We start from the raw sequence: 20,455 nt of genomic DNA on the forward strand, positions 1-20,455 counted from the left end.
TTCTCGTGGTGTTCTGACTTTGTCTTTTCTTTATGCATGCCAGTGCAGGGTTCTGCTGCCTCTTCTTGTAAGGATTCCAGTCTTACCGGATTAGGGGATTAGGGCCCCACCCTCATGACTGTATTTAACCTTATTGCCTCCTTAAAGGCCGTATCTCCCACCTCCTCATAGGAGATATTGACAGTCACGTTGGCAGTTAGGGCTTCGACAGGTGGATTGGGAGGCTGTAATTCAGTTTATGAGAATCGCCATGTCCCTGGTCACCTGGGTGGCTCGGTTGGGTTGAGCATCCGATGCTGGATTTTGACTCAGGTCATGATCTTATGGTTCGGGAGTTCGAGCCCTGTGTGGGGCTCTGAGTCTGCTTGGGATTCCTCCCCCCGCCCCCTGCCCCTCGTCCACTCAAGCTCTCTCTCTCCCTTTCAAAATAAATAAATAAATAAACATTTTTTTTTTAAAAAAAGAACCACCATGTCCTTAACAATGAAAACAGTTCATATTTACTGCAGATGGCCAATATACCAGGCACTCCCCTAAACGCATTACAACCCTACTAATAACCCTATGAGGGAAACACTATTAGCACCCCAATTTACAAATGAGGAAAATGAGGCTCAGAAAAGTTCTATCGCTAAATTTCTGGAAGATCGATGCTCTATTAGATTACATCCATCCATCCATCCACTAGAATGTAAACTTTGTAAGGAAAACGTGTTTTTCTACTTTTTTTTATTTTTAATTTTTTTAGTGTGTATTTATTTTTGAGACAGAGAGAGACAGAGCACGAGTGGGGGAGGGATGGAGACAGCGGGAGACATGGAACCCTAAGCAGGCTCCAGGCTCTGAGCTGTCAGCACAGAGCCCGACGTGGGGCTCGAACTCACGAACCCGCGGCATCATGACCTGGGCCGAAGTCGGACGCTTATCCGACTGAGCCACCCAGACACCCCTCTACTTTTTTTTTTTTTTAATTGAGGTATTTGCAAGTGTTTAGAAAACTGTGCCTGGGACATAGAAGGTGGTTGATAAATATTTGTTGAATTGTAATGAATTGAACCTGTCCTTATTCAAATAGCATATCACAGAGCTAAGTTTTGAACATAGGTCTGTCTTATTTGGGTCCACATTCTTTTTTTTTTTTTAAACGTTTTATTTATTTTTGAGACAGGGAGAGACAGAGCATGAACGGGGGAGGGACAGAGAGAGGGAGACACAGAATCTGAAACAGGCTCCAGGCTCTGAGCTGTCAGCACAGAGCCTGACGCGGGGCTCGAACCCACGGACCGCGAGATCATGACCTGAGCCGAAATCGGCCGCTTAACCGACTGAGCCACCCAGGCGCCCCTGGGTCCACATTCTTAATCAGTATTTTATACTTACTTTATTAAATAGAAGAAGAAAATGTTAGCGTTTGAAGATTCAGCAAAGTACAAAAGGAATTCTTTTCAGACAATATTTTTGGAAATAGATGAAAAGAGACACTGAACTTGACATCACTGATCTCTCCACTGGATACACTGTGTCCCAACGCTGAATCTCCCTTCCCCTGGCACTTAATCTTTTCTACCATGTGGAGCAACTACTTGTATACTTGTCTTGCCTTCCTAACTAGGTGGAAAACACCGGTGTGGTAAGAACGCATTCTTACATAACTTTGTATAATGTAAATTCTTGCATCAATAAGTGTTTCACTTATTCAATTCACAATTCGCTTATTGAATTCACAATTCAATAAGAATTTACACAGGCATCAGTAAGTGTAAATTCTTGCATCAATAAGTTGCTAAATAAAAACAATAAAGAAATACGTGACAGTAGACCTGAGCTCCAGTCCCAATACAGCCTCTAAGTCAGTTTGTGACTCTGAGTAAATCACATCACTCCTTTAGATAGTTACTATCTAAGTCCAGTCTCAGCAAAGGAGACTTGGAGCCATATATCTGAGATAGAGACAAATCGTAAAAAACATTCATTGAAACAAACAGAGCTGTGCCACTAAGAAATAAAAGACTCTGGGGCGCCTGGGTGGCTCAGTTGGTTAAGCATCTGACTCTCGATTTCAGCGCAAGTCGTGATCCCAGGGGTGTGGGATTGAGCCCCTCATTGGGCTTTGTGCTGGGCATGGGGCCTGCTTAAGATTCTCTCTCTCCCTCTCTCCCCCTACCCCTCCCCTGCTCATATTCTCTTGTTCTCTCAAAAAAAAAAAAAAAATTAAAATTAAAAAAAAAAGAAGAAATAGGGGCACCTGGCTGGCTCAGTCAGTTAAGCAGCTGGCTCTTGATTTCGGTTCAGATCATGGTCTCACGGTTCATGAGTTCGAGCCCCCACATCAGGTTGCGCTCTGACAGTACAGAGCCTGCTTGGGATTCTCTCTCTCTCCTCTCTCTCTGCCCCACCCTGCCCGTCTCTCAAAATAAGTAAATAGATAAGCGTGTGTCATGTCACGTCAGGACTCCCGTCAGGAATAAGTTTCGCCAAAATTTCATTTCCTCAAATATAATGGACCTAATCGTTATCCCACAGCACCCTATTTTGGAGACTCAATAAACAGAACACTCTTAGGCTTTTTGCCTAAGAAACAAAACAACTAAATATTGACAGAACTTTGATACAAGCCTTTCAAACGTGTCCACACGCTGGAAAAAAAACCGTACTTATTCAACTATAAAGAAAACCACAAATAATTGTTCCACGCACACATAAAAAATTTTTATTTGGCTTACAAGACACTCCTCCTCCTCCTCCTCTTCCTCCTCCTCTATCAGCAATCTGGCCCAAAGTTACAAAACCCATTACGGAGAGAGCTCTGACAATACTAAGAGGTTGCAGGCCACTGCTCCCATCCTGAACAAGAGAAAAGCTGAACAAACCAAAAATCAAAGAAACCCATCAAAAAACTTGGTTGCAGGAAAACCACCCAATGAATAATGAATGGGTAGGTGGCAAAACCATCCCTGATATCTGCTTCCTCGAATTGGAAGCGGTAATGGAAAAAAGCGAACATTCAAGACATAATGAGTCACGTAAGATGAAAATTTCTAAAAAAGGACCGAAAGGTAATGCAACACATTAAAAACTCTAACCAGGGCGTCTGGGTGGCTCAGTTGGTTAAGCTTCTGATTTTTGATTTCAGCGCGGGTCATGATCTCACAGTTCGTGAGTTCCAGCCCCACATTGTGCTCTGCACTGAGAGTGCAGAGCCTGCTTGGGATTCTCTCTCTCTCTCTTTCTGTCTCTCTGCCCCTCCCCTGCTCCTGCTCACTCTGCCTCTCTCTCTCTCAAATCAAATAAACTTTTATTTTATTTTTATTTTTAAAAAACACCACATATATATATATATATATATATATACACACATATATATACATTAATTTGAGAGAGACAGAGAGAGCACGAGCAAGGGAGAAAAACAGAGGGAAAAAGAGAGAGAACAAGAGAGAGAATCTTAAGCAGGTTTCCACGTTCAATGCAGAGCCTGACATGGGGCTCAATCCCACAACCCTGGGATCATGACCTGAACCCAATCAATAGTTGGATGCTCAACTGACTGAACCACCCAGGCGCCCCTAATGTTTATTTATATTTGATAGAGAGAGACAGAGACAGAGACAGAGACAGAGGTCAAGCGTGGGAGGGGCAGAGAGAAGGGAGACACAGAATCCGGAGCTGGCTCCAGGCTCTGAGCTGTCAGCACAGAGCCCGACGCGGGGCCCAAACTCATGAGCCGTGGCATTGTGGCCTGAGCTGAAGTGGGACACTTAACTGAGCCACCCAGGCACCCGTAAATAAGCTTCAAAAAATAAAAATAAAAACTCTGTAATAGAAATGAAGAATGCCTTTGTTGAGCTCATCAGTTGAGTAGACACAGACAAGGAAAGAATTAGTGAGCTTGGAAGACAGAGTAGGAACTTCCCAAGTTGAAATGTAAAGGAAAAAAAGACAGAGAAAACTACTGGACCATCCCAAAATGTCAAAGGACATAACTGGAATACCAGAAGAAGAGGAAAATAAAAACAGAAAAGAAATATTTGAAGTAACAACGTCTGAGGAATACCTAAAATTAATGATAGTCACTAAATCATAGGTCCAGGAAGCTCAGAAAAGGCCAAATAAAATAAATACGAAAACACTACACTCAGGAATATGTTATTCAAAAGACAGAAAAACAAAGACAAAGGAATATATTTTGAAAAGCAAGAAATAGGGACACCTTATCTACAGAAGGTTAAAAAAAACCACACACACACAAGCAAGAAGAGAGTGGCATGAGATATTTAAAATCGTAAACAAAACAAAACAAAACCCAAAATCCTATATCTAGTGAAATTATCCTTAAATATGAAGGCAAAATAAAGCCTTTTGTAGAACTCACCTTAAAAACAAAACAACAACAACACAAAACAAAACAAAACAACAGAAGGTCATCACCAGGAGACTGGTCCTCCAAAAAATGTTTAAAGGAAATCTTCAGAGAAAAAGGAAATATTTTAGGTTAGAAACTCACAGATCTATATAAAAGAAAGGAAGAGCATTAGAGAGGGAATAAACAGAGGCAAAATAAAATCTATTTCTTTTCATATTCTTGCTCTATCTAAAAGATTACTGCTTGCTTGAAATAATAACAGTCACTAGGCATTGGCTGAGTCTAGCATACGAATAAATGAAATGAATGGCAGCCATATCATAAATAAGGGCCAGAGGCTGGAATAGGGAATATTTTGCTATTAAATATCTGCACCACACATGAAACGGCATCATGTATTTTTTTTTAACGTTTTTTATTTATTTTTGAGAGAGGGAGACACAGAATCGGAAACAGGCTCCAGGCTCTGAGCCATCAGCCCAGAGCCTGACGCGGGGCTCGAACTCACGGACCGCGAGATCGTGACCTGGCTGAAGTTGGTCGCTTAACCAACTGTGCCACCCAGGCGCCCCGTATCATGTATTTTAAAGTAAACTTAGTTTAAACTGTAGGGGCACCTGGATGGTTCAATTGGCTGAGCATCTGACTTCGGCTCAGGTCATGATCTCACAGTTCGTGGGTTCGAGCCCCACGTCGGGGTTCTGTGCTGACAGCTCAGAGCCCGGAGCCTGCTTCCGATTCTGTGTCTCCCTCTCTCTCTGTCCCCCCCACCCCCCGCTCTCACTCTGTCCCTCTGTCTCTCTCGAAAACAAATAAACATTAAAAAAAAATAAACTGTATGTTGCAATCACTAAAGTATTTTCAAAGAAGTATAATTGATACATTACTACAGGGTATAAAATGTGATAATATAAAATGCTCAGGGTGCCCGGGTGGCTCAGTCGGTTAAGCGTCCGACTTCGGCTCAGGTCATGATCTCACGGTTCATGAGTTCCAGCCCCACGTCAGGCTCTGTGCTTGCTGACAGCTTCGGATTCTGTGTACCCCCCTCTCTCTCTGCCCCTCCCCCACTCATGCTCTGTCTCTCTCTCTCTCTCTCTCTCTGTCAAAAATAAATAAATGTAAAAAAATAATAATAATATAAAATGCTCAGTTAAAACCAGAAAAGAGTTGTAAAATAAGTCTCTGGTAATAAATAGAACCAGTTACAAACATAGATGATTATTAATTCAAATATATAAATAACTACCTTAAATATTTGTGATCCTAACACACCCATGAAAGAGAAGTTTATCGATTTTATTTATCTCTTCAAAAAAAAGCAATGTTTGGTTTCTTTGAATTTCTTTATCATTTTGCTGTCTACAATGTTATTGGTTTCTGCCGTAGTGTTTTTTTATTATTTATTTTCTTCTGCTTGCGTAAGGCTAACATGTCTTTTTCCCCTCTAATTTCTTAAGGTATACGCTTAGGTTGCTGACGTTAGATTTTTGGGGGTGATATATGCCCTTAATGTTATAAACCTCCCTCTAAGCTCAGAGTGAGTGAGAAAAAAGCTCAGAGTGAGAAGAAAAAAAAAAAAAACGAAAACAAAAACAAAAAACCACTCAACTGTTTCCTACAAGGAACGCATTTCACATATAAAGACACATACAGATAGAAAATAAAAGGATGGAGAAACATATACCATGCTAAGGCCAATCAAAAGAAAGCCGAAGTAGCTATACTAATATCAGACAAAGCAGACTTCAGGAACAAGAAAACGTGTCAAGGATAAATGTTAGCAAAAAGAAAGGCACTACATAATGATAAAGGGGTCAGTCCTCCAGAAAGACCTCAGAATCCTCACTGTATGGGCACTTAAAAGACTGAGCACCTGTCTTTAATACTATCAGCAAACTGATAGTATTAAAAGGACAAATAGCAAAAATCACCATTATAGTCGGAGATTTCAATACTTTCCATCAGTTATTAATAGATCAAGCAGGCTGAAAAACCGAGAAGTCTATAGTTCCCCCGAATAGCACCATCAATCAATTTGACATAATTGCGATTGATAGAATACTCCAACAGTGGCAAAATGCACATTCTTTTCAAGCTCACGTAGAGCATTCAGGAGACAGACCACATCTATGCCACAAAAGACACTTAATACATTTAAAAGAAAATAAATTATAAAAAAAATATGATCTCATACCACGATGAAATTGAACGAGAAATCGATAACGGAAACATATGCTGGGCACTCACGTATTTGAATATGAAAGCATATCCCTTTAAACAACATGGGGTCAAAGAAGTCTCCGGGGAAATTTAAAATATTTGCATGAAAGAAAAATATTTGAATGAAAGAAAAATATATAAATTTGTGGGATGCAATGAAAGTAGAGCTTAGAGGGAGGTTTATAACATTAAGGGTATATATCACCCCCAAAAATCTAACGTCAGCAACCTAAGCATATACCTTAAGAAATTAGAGGGGAAAAAGACATGTTAGCCTTACGCAAGCAGAAGAAAACAAATAATAAAAAAACACTACGGCAGAAACCAAGAACATTGTAGACAGCAAAATGATAAAGAAATTCAAAGAAACCAAACATTGCTTTTTTTGAAGAAAGAAATAAAATCGATAAACGTCTAGCCAGGTTAATAGGAACAAAAGAAGGCACAGACTTCTGATATAAGCAATAAAATTGGGATCATCATATTTTGGTCTCATGTACATTCAAAAGGATAGTAAAGGAATACCCAGGAAAAAAAAAAGTTCACAATTTGATAATTTAGATAAAATGAACCAATTTCTTATAGACACGAACTGCCAAAACTCACATCAGGAAAAATAGGTAACAAGAAATGTACGTAAAATAGATAACAAGCAATTGAATCGATAATCAATAACCTAATAACCTTCCAAAAAAGAAATCACCCATCCCGGACGATTTCACCAGCAAATTCTAGCACCCTTTTAAAGAAGAAGTGATACCAATTCTCTACAATCTCTTACAAGAAATAGAAGCAGAGTGGACATTTTCCAATTCATCCCGTGAAGCCAGCATTACTCTAATACCAACATCAGATAAAGAGATTACAAGAAAGAGGAATGACAGACCAGTATCTCTGATGAACATAAATGTAAAAATCCTCGAGAAAATGTTACCAAAATGAATCCAACAACGTATAAAGAAAAATTACACCCCATGACTAAATGGTCTATGAGGCTGTCTCAATATTTGAAAATTAATCCCTTAATGGAATGTACCACATCACCAGAGTAAAGAGGAAAAACCATATGATTATACTAACCGATGCAGAAGAAGCATTTGACAAAATCCACCACCTATTCCTGGTAATTACTCTCACCAAACTAAGAAGAGAGGGGAAATTTTTCAGTGTGATAATGAACATCGATACAAAGCCTACAGGTAGAACCACCATGGTTAATCAGGAAAACTGGACACTTTTCCCCCAAGGCCGGGACAAAGGCAATATGTTTTTTCCTCAACACCCCTATTCAACATCGTGATGAACGTCTTAGCTTGTGCGATAAGACAAATAAAAACATGAAAGGTGTGTAGAATGGAAAGGAAGAAATAAAACTGTCTTTATTCACAGATGACATCATTGTCTATGTAAAAAAAATCCCCCCAGGAAAGGACAAACGATTTCCGGAACTACCGAATATAAAAAAGTTGCAGGATGCAATGTTAATACACTAAAGCCAATTGCTTTCTTATATACCATAAATGAACAATTAGAAATTTAAATTTAACAAAGCAATACGATTGATAACAGCGCCCCCTCAAAAATGAAATACTCAGGTATATATCTAACACAATACGTACAGGAACTATATGCAGAAAATGACAAAACACCGATTACAAAAAATCAAAGATCTAATAAATGGAGAGATGATTTAGAAGACTCAATTGCTAAGATGTGAATTCTCCCCAAGTCAATCTATAGATTCAACACAATCTGATTTAATGTTTTTTTAGGTTTGTTTATTTTTCGAGAGACAGGGACAGCGCAAGTGGGGGAGGGGCAGAGAGAGGGGGAGACAGAGATTCCCAAGCAGGCTCTGCACGGTCAGCCTGGAGCCCCATGTGGGTCTCGAACTCACAAAACCATAAGATCATGACCTCGGCCGAAACCAAGAGTTGGACGCTTAACCGACTGAGTTACTCGGGCGTCCCTACACAATCTGATTTAAAATCTCAGCGAGATATTTTTTAATTACTGACAGACGTAAATGGTAAGACAAAGAACCTAGATTAGCCAACATAATATGGAGAAGAACAGAATTGGAAGACTCATACTATGTGATTGCGAGACTTACGCTAAGATTCCAGTAATCGAGACAACATAATATTGGATGAAAGAGTAGATCCGTAGATCAATGGAATAGAATAAGGAGCCCAGAAATAGACCCATACAAATAGGTCAACTGACCTTTGACAAAAGTGGATGGGCCATTCATTGGAGAAAGGTAGTCTTTTCAACAAATTGTACTAGAACAATTAGACACCCATATGCCAAAAGAAGAACCTAGATATAAATTTATATCTTACATAAAAATGAACTTAAAATGGATCAGAGGCCTGCATGAAAAAAGCCAAACCTCTGACATTTCTAGAAGAAAACATAAGAGAAAATCCATATGACCTTGGATTTAGTGATGAGTTTTTAGATACATTACTCAAAAGATGAGCCGTCAGAGAAATAATTGATCAATTAGACTTTATCCAAATTCAAAACACACACTCTGTCAAGGACACCACTAAGAGAGTGAAAGGTCAAGCCACAGCCTGGGAGAAAATATTTGCAAAATGCCCACCTGATAAAGGGGGTGTATGTAAAGTATACAAACACACAAAAGTCAACGATAAGAAAACAAGCAACTCTATTCAATAATGGGCAAAAAACATATTAGAGAGTGGACGCACTCCCTTTGTTTCTGCCCCTCTGCCATTCACACACACTCTCTCTCTGTCTCTCTCTGCCAAAAAAATAAAGAAACACTAAAAAAAAAAAAAAAAAAAGAAAAGAAAAGAAAGAAGAAAGGGTGCCCTTTAGGAACTGAGTGGGTCTAGGAATAGACAACACAACAACTCTCGTTAGCTGGCAGGAAACCTCTGGCCTTTTCCGTTTAATGTCTTCAAGTTTATGGACATAATCCATCCTCAATGAATACAGGAGTTTTGCGAGGCTTTTTGGCTTTGATCTAACATCTATAGTTTTACTTTTGGCATAGATGTGCGTTTTTTTCTGCTCATTCCCGTTCAGGGGACCTCCTTCGCTTTGCTTTCAAGTTTCTATGCGGCCGAGGCATTAATTGCCGCAATACTCCTGCCTTCTCTATAAGAGGCGGAGAAGTGAGCTTAGGAGAGAGAACTGAGTATTTTTGGTTTCAACTGTGTCTTTGGGAGCTGACTCCAGAGTAGAGACACTGCTCTGCTCTCCGCCACACAGAAGACTAAGTGGTCCAATCTCTACATCTGTTAGGGGTGATCTGGAGGTGTTTAACCTGTGCCTGTGTGATCCCTCGGGAAGCAATAATAGAAAGGCAATCATCATTAGGCAGTCTAATGCCTGCTCTCCCGTATCTGTTCATCCTATGTCTCCATCGAGGTCGAATTTACGAAATGGTTGAAAACAAAACAGGCCCCAAATGGAGTCACTTGTGCTAAGCCACACGTCACCAAACCAAGGCTGGATGCTTAACCTAATGATAGTTTTGGCCCTCCCAGAAATAGAATCTGAAACCACAAAATCAATCCACTGATCAATCAAGAATTACCCGGTCAACCCTAGTGAGGTAATCTGCCTGATAAAACTGCCGTGCCCTAAAGGAAAGTAAACTTTCTACAACCAATCGTCTTTTTGCTAGTGTAACTTCCTTCCCACCCGCCCCCCCTTCTGCTTATCAAAGTCTTTCATTTTGTCTAGATGCATGGAGCTCCTTTCTATGAGCTAGATGAGATGCCTGATTGTCACGAATCATTGAATAAGGCCAATAAAATCTTAAGTTTGTTTATTTATTTTGAGAGAGACAGAGACAGCATGCGTGGGGGAGGGCACAGAGAGAGGGAGAGAGAATCCCAAGGAGGCTTTGCACTGCCAGCACAAAGCCCGATGTGGGACTCGAGCTTACAAAACCATGAGATCATGCCCTGAGTCGAAACCAAGAGTCAGGACACTTAACCCGCCGAGCCACCCAGGCGCCCCAAGCCAATAAAACCTTTTAAATTTACTCAGTTGAATAACTTTGGTTTTTTCTTTTGAAACAAGGTTAAAGGATGTGTCACTTATTGTTTCTCTTCCGATGCAGCTGTTCCCAAAATTACATCTTTATAAAAGAATCCTTGCCTTGAGAGTGCTAGCCAGAAATTGGGCCATGACTCTGCATTTCCATTTAGCAAACATTTCCAGATTTATTGGCAAAAGGTATCATGCTGTGAAAGTTGACACTTCTGTTGGTGGCATAGAGACTGTCAGGGGAAAAGTGTGACAGATACACATGATATATGTAACTATGGATAACTGTCTATTAAACTACAGATACCATAAACACAATTCTTGTAGCCCAAATTCAGCACAACATATAAAATATACTATTAGGGGCAATGCAATGACAGTGACAACAAAATACTATACTAACAAAGTCCTGAAAGCCGCCAATAAGAAATATTTCTGAACCATTTCTTTTTTAAAAATTTTTATTCAGTGTATTTAAACAAACAAAAAACCAATTCACCCATTTCTCCCACTCCCTGCAACCACCAGTCTGTTTACAGCTTTTTTTTTTTTTAGAGTCCACAAATTAGAAAGCTATATGGGGGTGGGGGGGGGGGCCTGGGTGGCTCAGTCGGTTGAGCGTCCAACTTCGGCTCCGGCCATGATCTCACGGTTCGTAAGTTCGAGCCCCGCGTCGGGCTCTGTGCTGACAAGCTCAGAGCCTGGAGCCTGCTTCGGATTCTGTGTCTCCCTCTCTCTCCACCCCTCCCCTGCTCACGCACTCTCTCTCTTCCTCTGTCTCTCAAATAACAAACATTAAAAAAATTTAAGGGGCGCCTGGGTGGCACAGTCGGTTAAGCGTCCGACTTCAGCCAGGTCACGATCTCACGGTCCGGGAGTTCGAGCCCCGCGTCAGGCTCTGGGCTGATGGCTCAGAGCCTGGAGCCTGTTTCCGATTCTGTGTCTCCCTCTCTCTCTGCCCCTCCCCCGTTCATGCTCTGTCTCTCTCTGTCCCAAAAATAAATAAACGTTGAAAAAAAAAAAAATTAAAAAAAAAAAAATTTAAAAAAAGAAAGCTATATGGGATTTGTCTTTTTCTGTCTGAATTATTTCACTTAGCAGAATGTCCTTAAGGTCCACGCATGTTGTCACAGATGTCAAAATTTCATTCTCTTTAATGGTTGAACAATATTTCATGTTCTTTATACATTTATCCATCAGTGGACACTTAGGTTCTTTTCACATCTTGGCTGTTGTAAGTAATGCCACAATTTAAGATGGGGAACATATATTTTTCTTCAAATTAGTGTTTTTATTATTTTTAAATAAATACCTGGACGTATAATTGCTGAGTCATATGATAGTTTTTTTTTTTAATTTTTGATTTATTATTTTTTTAATTTTATTTTAGAGAGCATGAGTTGGGAAGAGGGAGAGAAAGAGAATCTGAAGCAGGCTCCACGCACAGCATGGGGCTGAATGTGGGGCTTGACCTCATGACTGTGAGATCATGACCTGAGCAGAAATCAAGAGTCAAATGTGTAACCGACTGAGCCCCTCAGATGACCCGTGTATTTTTAAATATAAAGACATTCCATATTGTTTTCCATAGTGGTCGCACCAATTTACAGTCCCACCAAACACTGCACAAGGGTTCTCTTTTCTCCACATCCTCGCCAACACTTGGTATTTCTTGTCTTTTATAATAAAGCATTGTGACAAGGGTGAGATGATCTCTCATAATGGTTTTGATTTGCCAGTTCCCTGGTGGTGAACGATACTGAGCGTGTTTTCATGCACCTGCTGGCCAACTGGATGTCTCCTTTGGAAAGAAATGTTTATTCTGATCTTCTGCCCATCTTTTCATTGGATTGTTTGGGTTTTTGGTTTTGTTTTGTTTTTTGTTTGTTTTGCCATTGAGTTGGATGAATTCCTTATACATTTGGAATATTAGCCTTTTATCAGATACATGATTTGCAATTATTTTCTCCTATTCAGTATGCTGCCTCTCCATTTTGTTGACAGTTTCTTTTGCTGCACAAAACCTTTTCAGTCTCATGCCGTCCCCCTTGTTTATTTTTGCTTTTGTGGCTTTTGTTTTTGGGGTCAGATTTAAAAAAAAAAAATCATCACCAAGACCTGTGTCATGGAGCTCACCATCTACTTTTCTTCTAGGAGTTTTATGGTTTTAGGTCTTTAACCTATTTTGAGTTGCGTTTTGTGTATAGCATAAGACAGTGATCCACCTTCAATCTTTTGCATGTGGCTGTCCAATTTTCCCAACACCATTTATTGATGAAACTGTCCTTTCCCCATTGTATATTCTTGGCTCCTGTTATGAATGCATTGACCATAGGTGTATGGGTTTATTTCTGAGCTGTCTACTCTGTTCCATTTATCTATGTGTTTGTTTTTATGCCAGTACGATACTGTTTTAATTACTGTAGCCTTGTAATATAGTTTGAAATCAGGGACATGATGCCTTCAGCTTTGTTCTTCCTTTTCCAGACTGCTGTGGCTATTTAGAGTCCTTTTTGGTTCCATACAAATTCTAGGATTGTTTGTTCTATATCTGTGAAAAAAAACCAAAAACATTGGAATTTTGATAGGGAATGGATTAAATCTGTATGTTGCTTTGGGTAGCTACCAATAAGAGATCTTTCTGACCTATTGAGAAGTTAGTATTGCATCCCACTTCTGATAATCCCCAGCACCCTGCCAGACACAAGATAATCCCTTCAAAACACATCAAATTTGATTGCTTTGCCTCTATTAATGCACAATGATTTTATTTATACTATTTCTGAAGCAGCGTCACCTGATTCTGAAGACTAGAAGTAAACAATTAAGCTACAAAAAGTGCAAGACATACTACACGCTCCTGTGTACCTTCGAACAATCGTGGTTTCTTACTGTCTTTTTCCATTCTTATCTTCATGGCAAATGCCTACTCATCTCTCAAAGTCATGCTCAGATATCACTCCTAGTCAGTCTTTCTTTCTTTCTTTCTTTCTTTTTTCTTTCTTCTTTTTTACTATCCCGTCTCAATGAATTATGTTCTATACTACGTTATATCAATATGATGTCAATATTTATTATCACATTACCCCTGTGTGCTGTAATGAATGGTTTACGTGTGTGCTTTCCACACTGGATTGTGACGTCTTCGATGGTAAAAAGGATTTCTTGTTTGTTGTGTGTCCCTAGTGCTTCTCATGTGGTCAGTTTCATAAATGACAGTCAAGAAATGTGGAGTTACCAACTTCCAGGCTGAAGCAATACCACCGTTGTATCTCCCCAGAGAAAATGAAAACACTAATTCGAAACAATATACGCCTCCTAATGTTTATTGCAGCATTAGTTACCTCGGCCAAGATATGGAAACAACTTGGACTTTGAGGAGGCCAACACGGCCAAGAGACAGGGGGATCCATACGTCCCGTGTCTCTCAAACAAAGAAGTGTGGAAGCCAAAGGACTTTGAACACCAGAGCCTGGGAGAAAAAGAGACTGAATCTACTAGCAAGATATGGAAACAAGGGTCCATCAACAGATACACAGCTAAGGAATATGTAGCTATCTATATATTATGCAGCCATGAAAAGGGATGACATCGTGCCCCGTGAGACAACATGGATGGACCTACAGGGTATTATGCTAAGTGAAATAAGTCAGACTGAGAAAGACAAATACTACATGATTTCACTCACAAGCGTAACCTTAAAAAAAATGAATAAACAAGAAGCAGAATCAGACCTATAAATGCAAAGAATGGACTGGTGGTTGTTAGGGGGTAAGGGGTTGGGAAGGGGTTGGGCAAAATGGGTGAAGGGGAGAGGAACATACAGGCTTCCAGTCATGGGATGCGGAAGTCACGGGAATAAAAGGCACAGCACAGGGAAGACAGTCAATGATACTGCAATGGCGATGTAACGGGACAGATGGAAGCTACACTCGTGAACAGAGCATAAGGTACAAACTTGTCGAACGACTACGTTGTACACCCGAAACTAACGTAACATTGTGTGTCAACTACATTAAAAAAAGGGGGGGAGGAAGAGATACGACCATCCCAGCCATGTTAAGGCAGACGACACATTTCTCCTTTGACTTAAGAGTTATTTGATTGCTATGACAATCCGGTTGTGATAACAACATCTGATCACTATATCTGATTGTTAGGTGTGGTGAATACAGATAAAACTCATTAAATTTGCATGCATAAAATTAGAGGGGTTAACTCCATGACCAGGCCCTGATTACCTCAAAGCTTTAACTCAAGGGCCACCAACCAAGCTTACTACTTGCTTTCTTTTCCTCCTTACTTTATCCATAAAATAGAGATAATGACTCATGTCGTAGGATTGTTAAGGAGATTAAATAACATTGTACTTGCGCTCACAAGAGCACTCATATCAGACGTGGTCAAAAATAAAATTTTATTTTTTCCATACCGCATGCTTCTTCAAGTTGGTGGCAACGATTCTGCCTTCTTTTACAAGCTTTTAGAGGACCTCCGGCAAGGAAGGAAAACTCCAGAAAGGGTTCCTACCCAACCCCTTCTCCTCATGGAATTTGCTGCCTTATCCACTCATGACTCCAAGTAATCTCAAAGATGTAAGTTAGGGTATGATGATCTAACCACTCTCTCCAAGCACAAAGTTAAGCCAATTATATGCTTGACCTAAAGAAATTTAGTGCTCAAAAACTAACTCAGAAAAGAAGCCAGGGACATTGAATTTAATTAATTGAATTAATTAAGAATTGAAGAAGATAGGGACACTGAATTAATTTAATATCAACGGAATCAACCATAAAGTTGCTTATTTGCATATCAAAATAGTATTTGAGAATCTTGGAAGCATGTCAGTTGCTGCCTGGTAAATGAGTATGCAATGCTAGCCTTGATTAAAATGTTCAAGTCGAGACATTAATTAGACATATTCCAAGGTAGCACAAACCCCCTCCCTGTTTCAGGGAGGATATTGCCATTATCAAAATAAATGTGGTATATTTCCTTAAGCTTAGTTCGTCACAGAGTACATTTTACATGGTTATTAAGTATACCACAATAAAATGGGATAAGTATGCTGATTACTATGCTATTTTGAATAAAATTAATTTAGTATGACTGATGCATATGGATCTGAAATAAATTAATGCCAACATATATATATATATATATATATATTGCCTTTAATAGACCCATTCTGGCTAATGTCAAATTTCTCCAGAAGCCTCGAAAATGAACCAGGGGTGCAATATTAATGGTGACATTTTGTTTACTGCAAGCCCATTAAAACATTGCTGGTCATTTGAAATAAAACAGGAGAGTGTGGGAAAGGGGAACAGTCAGAGAGATACATTAATTAGTAGCTTATTAGAAAGGCTCTAGCCCCTGAACTTGATACATTTTCAGAAAGACCAGTTAGCTTAATTCTGCAAATGCTGGGGGGAATTCCAAAAATAGGAACCGCTGCTTTGCTAAACGGATAATGTATAAAATGTGGCCCAAAGAATATTCTGGTCCTGTAGAGGGCGGGATTATGCAAAGGAATAAGGCAAACATTATTACGGTATTTTTAAAATCTCAGTGACAATTGGGTTTTGTTTTACCTCATGATCACCAAATCCTCATAAAAAGGATTTGCTTAAATAGGTGTTTTGTGATAGAGCGATAACCAGTTTTAAGTCATTACAGAAGCGGTTTAATTGAATACTGTTTTACAAATATGCTGAGTGGGGCGCCTGGGTGGCGCAGTCGGTTAAGCGTCTGACTTCAGCCAGGTCACGATCTCGCGGTCCGTGAGTTCGAGCCCCGCGTCGGGCTCTGGGCTGATGGCTCAGAGCCTGGAGTCTGCTTCCGATTCTGTGTCTCCCTCTCTCTCTGACCCTCCCCCGTTCATGCTCTGTCTCTCTCTGTCCCAAAAATAAATAAACGTTGAAAAAAAAAATTTACAAATATGCTGAGGTTGTTTGAATGCATGGTTTGCTCAAGCACAAGATAAAACCCCAAATTCCTAGTAACAACATAATGATACTGTGATGACAGTAGCAAACAGATAATTACATATACTGTTCAGTTCTTAACCGTTCCATTACTAAAAATAAAAATTTTAAATATCTCAGTAAGGCAAAAATTAAGGAGGTGGAATGTGCTGTTGCACATATATATTTTTCCATCCACATTTTCCAGGCTTTCTATGACAATGAATGATCATACAGTCACTCGTTTCATTATGTGGCACGTTTTGAAGAGTCACCATATGCCAGGGTATATAGTATCACAGATTCATATGGAGATGATATGAATTTAAATGCAAAGTTCCTGTCTTTTAAGATCTCATCGTCTAATTTATATGTCAGAGCTAAAAATCATTAGCTAAGTTTGGTCAAAAGCAGTCGGTAACTTTACTGTCTAGCGTACCAATTGGGCTTTAAATATTTAGCAATGATACGTGCAATATAAAACGAGAAAGACAAAAGGACATGGCTAAGCGCCAGAAATGTAACAAAAATGAAAGGCCGTGAAATTTGCTGTTCTTTGCAGCATGTAGTGTGGGCCAGGAGTTGGGCTACTGAAGTGTATTAAAGACGAAACAGGTTCCATAGGAGATGGGATCAGTGTCAGTTGCCCATTATAAAGCCACTGGTTGGGGATGTGGCACAGAATCTGTCCATTAAAAGGTAGGAGAGGGGCGCCTGGGTGGCTCAGTCGGTTAAGTGTCTGACTTCCGCTCAGGTCGTGATCTCGCAGTTCATGAGTATGAGCCCTGCGTCGGGCTCTGTGCTGATGGCTCAGAACCTGGAGCCTGCTTCTGATTCTGTGTCTCCCTCTCTCTCTGACCCTCCCCCCATTCATGCTCTGTCTCTCTCTGTCTCAAAAATAAACGTTAAAAAAAATAAAAAAATAAAATAAATAAAAATAATAAATACATAAATAAATAAATAAAAGGAAGGAGAGCTCTTCAAGTACCTTCACCAAATATGTTCAAATACATGTAGGTAGAGGCCAGTTCAAGATGGCGGTGTCCTCCTGAAGAAGAACTGAGGGCTGACTGAACAGCTACTGATCAACCAAGGGTGGAGAGAATGGCCAGAGAACAGCAAGATGGTTGAGAAAAGGTAACAAAGGGAAGCCCCACCCCCAACACTGAAAATGGCAATGGGGAGGGATAGTGCTCAGGGAACAGAAACAGATCCCTCTCGTCCTGGGGCACAGAAAAAGCCCGGTGGTTTAAAACAGCAACTAGCAGGGGCGCCTGGGTGGCTCGGTCGGTTCGGCATCCCACTCTTGATTTCCACTGGGGTCATGATCTCACGGTTCATGAGATCAAGCCCCGAGTCTGTTGGGGTAGAACCTGTTTGGGATTCTTTCTCTTCCTCTCTCTCTGCCCCTCCCCAGCTCTCTGTGACTCTCTCTCAAAAACTAACAAAATAAAATAAAATAAAACAAAACAAAATAAAAAATAAAAAAGCAACTAACATAAAAACGAGACAACACTAGAATCCTGCTAAGTGGCAGGGGAGCTCTCCAGGTCAGAGGGCCCAGAGAATGACAGGGTTTGTTTTCCCACTCTCCCTTGGAAGCCTGGACTCAAGAAGAGTCTAGTCACCGTGGTAGGCGGGTCCGGTCATCTCGGTGGCCTTCCAACTTCAGTGAGCCTAGGATCCACATGCCCACACCAACCCTAGATATGCTGGGATGCCGAAGAAAAAAGCCGGGGTTTAGAGGGTCCAGGGAACTGAGGGAATGCTCTATTCCCCTCCGCTTCAAGGGCCCACACTGGAGCAGGATCTGACTGCCATACGGGGTGGATTTGGATGCCATAATTGGAAAGTGGTAATGGGTGCGTCCAGTCGCCACAGGGAGCTGGCAACCCCAGCAACCCCAGGGTCCTGAAGCCCGTGCCAGTTCCGGTCGCGCTGGGGTAAAGAAAAAACACACAGTTTAAAAGGGCTGAGGAACCGCAGGGCCTTCCTCTTCCCCTCCACCGTAGAAGTCGAGACCAGTGCAAAATCTGGCTGAGTGACCTTGTGACCTCAGTGAGCCCAGGGTCCACAAGCCCACACTGGCTGCCCCACAGCGCTGGGACACAGGAAACAAGCCATGGTTTTGTGGTTTTTATTTGTCATTTTTAAAAAATGGTTCTGTTTTATTATTTTTTTTTTTACGTATTAAAATTTGTCTTATTTTGTTTTTGTTTTCTTTTTGATTTTATTCTTTTCTTGTTCTCTCTTTTCTTCTTTCTTCCTTTTCTTTTCTTCTTCTTCTTCTTCTTCTTCTTCTTCTTCTTCATTCTCTTTGCCAAGAGCCATGGTTTAAGAGTAACTAGCATATCCAGCCTGACTGGCTCCAGTCAGCAAGCAAAAGTTACCAAACACACACAATCTGCAGAGGGGTCAACCATACAAAGTTGAGGAGCTACTCCTTCAACTTTAGGAGAAGTAGCCCTTTTCCCTAATCCATAAAAACAAATACAGAAAGTCAAGCAAAACGGGGAGACAGAGGATTATGCTCCAAAAGGAAGAACAAAAAACTCTCAGTAAAATAATGAAATAAAACAGAGATAAACACTATGGCTGATAAAGAGTTCAAAGCACAATGACTGTACAGATACTCACTGCGTTAGAGAAAAGAATGAAAGAACTCTGTGAGACCTTCAATAAAGAGATAGAAAATATTAAAAAGGATCAATCAGAGCTGAATGATACAATAACTGAAATACAAAACACACTGGAGAGAATCATTGGTAGAGTAAAGGATGCAGAAGAATGGATCAGTGATCTGGAAGACAGAGTAATAGTAGGCACGCAAGCTGAGCGGTGAAAAGAGAAAAGATTTTTAAAACTAAGGATAGTTAAGAGATCTCTTGGACAACGTTAAGCAAACAACATTAGCATTATAGAGGTCCCAAAGGAAGAGAAAGAGAGAAAGGTGTAGAAAAGTTTTTTGAAGAAAGAGTAACTGAAAATTCATCTAACCTCAGGAGGAAAATAGATACCCAAGCCCAAGAAGTTCATAGAGTCGCAAACCAGATGAACCCAAGGAGGTCCAGACCGCAGCACATAATAATTCATATGGCAAAGGTTAAAGACAAAGAGAGGCTCGTAAAAGCAACAAGAGAGCAACAAAAAGGTACCTACGAGGGAAAACCTATACAACTATCAGCTGACTTTTCACCAGAAATTTTGCAAACCAGAAGAGAGTGGCGGGATATATTCAAAGTGGCAAAAGGAAAATAAAACCCTACAACCAAGAATATTCTACTCAGCAAGGTTATCATTCAGATTTGAAGGGGAGAGAGATTTTCCCAGAAAAACGAAAGATAAACATGTTTATCACCACTACACCAGGCTTACAAGAAATATTAAAGGGACTTCTTTAAGTGGAAAAGAAATGGCCATCATCAGACATAAGAAAAATGGGAAGAAAAAGATGTAAACCATGACAAGATACACAAAATGTGGAAAACGGAATAAAAAGAGAAGAGGGAAAAAGAAAAAGAAAGAAGGTCATTTGTTTTTGTTTTTTTCTTAGACCGTGTTTGAATTTAAATGACCATCGAATTAATATGGACTGCTTTTTACTTAGGATATTATACATATGAACCGCATGGTAACCACATACCCCAAACCTATGATATGCGATGTAAATGGCTGAATGCCACAATCAGAAGACGTAGAGTGGAGGGAAATGTTAAATCAAACAAAGAAAACACACACACACACACACACACACACACACACAAAACAAAAAACAGGACACATCTATGTGCTACAAACAAGAGACTCACCTTAGACCTCCAGCTGCATACAGACTGCAAGTGAAGAGATGGGAAAACATTCACCATGGAGA

Source organism: Prionailurus viverrinus, chromosome X (assembly GCF_022837055.1).
Source record: "Prionailurus viverrinus isolate Anna chromosome X, UM_Priviv_1.0, whole genome shotgun sequence".
NCBI classification, from domain to species: domain Eukaryota; kingdom Metazoa; phylum Chordata; class Mammalia; order Carnivora; family Felidae; genus Prionailurus; species Prionailurus viverrinus.